A 4,381-nucleotide genomic window follows, 5' to 3' on the forward strand; every position below is an offset into this window, starting at 1 on the left:
GTGATTCCATCATCACCCGGCGCCTTGTTGTTTTTAAGCTGCTTTATGAAAGAAAGAAAAAAGAAAGAAAAAGTTTATTCATGACGATAGTACAATAAAACATAAAACAAAATTGAGAAATATTATTTTCTATACGTCACAAAGTGGTCCCAACTCAGCATATTTGCTGGTTTGAAAACCAGCGCTGGTCTTCCGTTGGGCCATTTGGTGACGTCGTCGAGATAATTATTATATAGGAATTATTGCGTAGACTGAGCAAACAAGTTGAGTTGTCAATTTCTGAAGTTTCTAAGTTGACAACTCTATTAAATGTCAATCTGAGTTCGAAACATTAAAGTAATAATATGTGATCACAGATCAGTTTACAATTTACATTATTTATTTATTATTGTTTGTTTTTGAGTGAAACAAAAAGAATATACATAAACATATTAACTAATTAAAAGTAACCAACTATATATAACTAAAAAACGACTAAAGTACGGTACCTACTCATAATTGCACTACTTAAATATGGGTTAATGTTATTAGACTGAGATGTAAAATAAAACTTTACCTGACATAGATAATGGAGAAGACACTCTTGGTGAGTATCCTTGCACCTTGTATTATAATCTTATAAAATAGAAAATACTAAGCAATATACTTTTATAAAATACTGGTTTCATGTCTCAGTGTTTCCTGCTTTTTTTGATGATCTAGCATAAACTGTTTGATTTTTAATTTAAAACTGTATTTCTTGCATTTCAGGCTCCTCAGTGGCGGTGGAATATTGTTCCAACACTTGGAAGCAGCATAGCTAAAACTTCCTCGAAAGGCTGCTGAACTGTGTTGTGGTATTGTGATTTGCATAACAGCCTTTCGAGTATCACAGGACCTATGACTGGAAAACCAGGAGAGCTTTTTATATAAATAAGTAGGAACCCTTGTACTTTATTACATCAAAGAGCAGGCAAGCTAAGTGAAGCTTACGCCTGTGTCTCAATTTTAGGATACAGTGTTTATTAAGGTATGGTGTCACATGGGCCCTTAATGGAATGTTAAAGCAAAAACGAGCACACGCATTTTGAACATGTTGGATAAGATTTTGGGTTTTTCCTAATAGACGGGGTCCAACTACTATGTCCATGTAGTTGAGTTTTGAGAGTATTAGTGACTCAGCTAATTGAACACGCAGTCTGTCAGTTCAATAGGGTCTTAATCGGTACAAAATTTTCAGCCTATAGAAGCAGTTCTGAACTGATTGTGCAACATGCTTCTCAAATCGCAAGTCAGTGTCCATTACCAGCCCTAAATTTCTTACTTCATATATTTGCTCAATTAATTCACCGTTAAGCCTTACTTTTTCTAATGTATTTATTTTATTTACTTGTTGCTTACTACCACATATCAAATACTTGGTTTTATCTGCATTGAGTAGGTCATTTTTTTTGGACCACATTGTTATCCTAGCTAGATCTTCATTAAGTTTTTTAATGGTTTGATCAATGTCTGCAGGCAAGCAAGAGATATACACCAGTATATCATCTGCATAAATGTGAAAATTACAGTACTGAATATGGCTTTTAATATCGGCAGTATATAGAATGAAGAGAATTGGACCCAATATAGAACCCTGAGGTACTCCTCGATTTACACTAACCTTATTTGAAAATATTGTAGTCCCATCATTTCTCTGTAATTTCACATATTGACAGCGATTGCTCAAGTAACTCCATAGTATCTAAGTTTGGAAAGCAGCAAAGTGGTATTTATTGAGTCAAATGCCCTAGAGAAATCTAACAACACTAGAAGTGTACACATCCCATTGTCTTGTGCATGGAGTATATTGTCAGTAACATCAAGCAAAGCTGTTACTGTACTTCGACCTTTTCTGAATCCTGACTGTACTTCAGGTAAAATATTGTTATCTTCAAGATATTTTGTTAATTGTGTACAAACAGCTTTCTCCAACACCTTTGATAAACATGGCAATATACTTATAGGCCTAAGATCTTTTAACTCACATGGGTTTGGTTTTTTTGGAATAGGCTTCACAATTGCAGTTTTCCATATATCTGGGCATGTGGATGTGCTAAAAGACTTATTTATAATGTTTTTTATTACCTCTAGTGTGTATGGAAATGTCATAATAAGCATTTCCAGAGTAATATTATCACAACCCTCGGCATTTGACTTAAGGCTCTGTATAATTTTGTAAATTTCATCCAGATCAACCATCTCAATGTGAAATACAGCATCACTGTATTTGTGGTATTCATAGTATGTCAGCTGCGAAATACTAACATTTGAAGAACCTGGTATGTTTAAAAAATGATTATTGATCATATCAGGGTCACTAAAGTACATTGGCCATTCAATATTATTATTTTTAGGTAATAAGACATTTTTTAAGTTTTTCCATAGTTGTTTCGGTTGATTTATCTTATTATTTATATGATGTTTAAAAAATGCAGATTTTTCAAAGAAAAGTGCTTTATTTACAGATGATTTTAATATTTTATAATACTCTTTTTTTGAAGGTAGCCTTGTCTTATGGAAATCCATCATAGCCTTATCCCTCAGCCTCATCATAATTTTAATTGTGTCAGTTATCCATGGATGGCTGGGATCTTTGACAATTATAGTTTTTATAGGCGCATGAATATTAAATATAGTTAATACGTTATGGTTCAGTAACCTGACCATTTCATTAACATTGTCAAGTGATGATATTAAGTCCCATTTCACACATCTCAAATCATCATCAAAATTGTCCACACATATCTTGTTTTTAGGTCTGTATGTTATTGTTTTGGGTTTGGGTTTATTGCATTTAATATTAAATTCACATACAATAAGACAGTGTCCTAATATATAGCCTAAAGGCTCTACTATAATATTTTTAGTGTTCAAATCAGTGCAAACAATATCAATAAGAGTTTGACTAGATGTTGTGAAGTGAGTTGGTTCTGTAACAACTTGTGTCAAGTTAAAACATGAAATAAAGGTATTTAATTTACATTTGTCACTGTGATTATTACAAAGCATATTAATATTAAAATCTCCAAGTAAAATCAAATTATCATAAATAGGAATGGAACTAATTGTATCTGTCAATGCATTAAAAAATAAGTCAATGCTCATCCAAGGTGGCAGATATGCAGTGCCAATCACTAACTTCCTTCCATTAAGGGTCATTGTAAGCCACATTTGTTCCACTGAACTATGCAATGGATCTACTGGGTGACGGAGGATATGCACATTCATATTTCTTTTGGTATAAAACCCAACACCACCCCCTCGCGTACGCACTTGTAAAGGGCGGGGGATGTGTCGAAGTTGGTAACTATGCAAAGTGGGGGCCCGACCCTCTTCACCCGATCTGAGCCATGTCTCATTTATAGCCAATATGTCTATATCATGCCTGATGACTGAGGCTATAAAATTGTCATGGTTTGTGCTAAGAGAGCCAGCATTCAGCAAACCAATTTTTAAATGATTACTAATCATTATGATTACCTGTACTAAAATGTTTTGATAAAGCATACAACACACAGAAAGATATAATAATATATAGCTGCTCTCTTTGTATAAAACTTATAAGTATAAGCTTAAAAGTTATAGATAATTTTAATAAATAATTTAATATTAACTTGCCTTTTTTATTTCTTGTACTAACAGCCCATAACATTATATAACTATTCGTATATTCTAGGTACTTATAATCTTTAAAAATTAAGTCATGCATAAGTTTGGCAGTTATTGTATCAAACTGAACCTGAACCAAAAACCCGGCCCAAATCAGTGTCTGAGCGTATGGGGTACGCCTGCTCACCGTCAGCCTTGCGCACATAAACCCGACCTCGTCGGGTCCATGAGAACCGCCACTGCCTCTTGCGACACTCTTCACGTGCCTGATGAAACAGCAGGCTGTTGTTTCTGGTGAGCTGTTCATTTATGTACACGCGCATGGCTGCTCCCGCCGAGCCTATGTCCGCCGTAGTGAAGCCCCGGCGCACTCGAGCAGCTCGAAGGATATCATCCTTCAGTTGCCGGCGCGCAAGACGCACCACGACACGCCGCGGGCGCCTACCCGTACTGTCCCCACCAGTACCGCTTGTATTCACCGCTCCGACACGTTCGGCAAACACAATGTCGCGTTCGTCCAGTGTGATCCCCAACTTATTGAATAGAACTGACACCGTGTGCATGACATTTTCCCCTTTATCTTCAGGCAGATGGCCAATGTCGAGATCACTCAGCAGCGCCTCCTGATCTCGGTCGTTAATCTGTTGTTTTAATTGTGTTACGGTCTGGCGTAGTTCAATCACCTCTACAGCCTCTCTCTTTTCCAGAACTTCCACTCGTTGCTCTAAGCCGCTCATTCTTTCGCCCAAGC

The 4,381-nt window shown here is 36.1% G+C and overlaps 1 long non-coding RNA gene across 1 annotated transcript; it reads left to right on the plus strand.

Moving 5' to 3' along the window:
• The first annotated feature begins 240 nt into the window (after window positions 1-240).
• On the plus strand, window positions 241-3,634 carry LOC126976102 (uncharacterized). The gene is made up of 2 exons (XR_007731834.1): window positions 241-586; window positions 751-3,634. It is a non-coding gene; the product is annotated as an uncharacterized LOC126976102 (long non-coding RNA).
• The last annotated feature ends 747 nt before the right edge of the window (window positions 3,635-4,381 follow it).

This window comes from Leptidea sinapis, chromosome 39 (assembly GCF_905404315.1).
Source record: "Leptidea sinapis chromosome 39, ilLepSina1.1, whole genome shotgun sequence".
Taxonomy (NCBI): Eukaryota; Metazoa; Arthropoda; class Insecta; order Lepidoptera; family Pieridae; genus Leptidea; species Leptidea sinapis.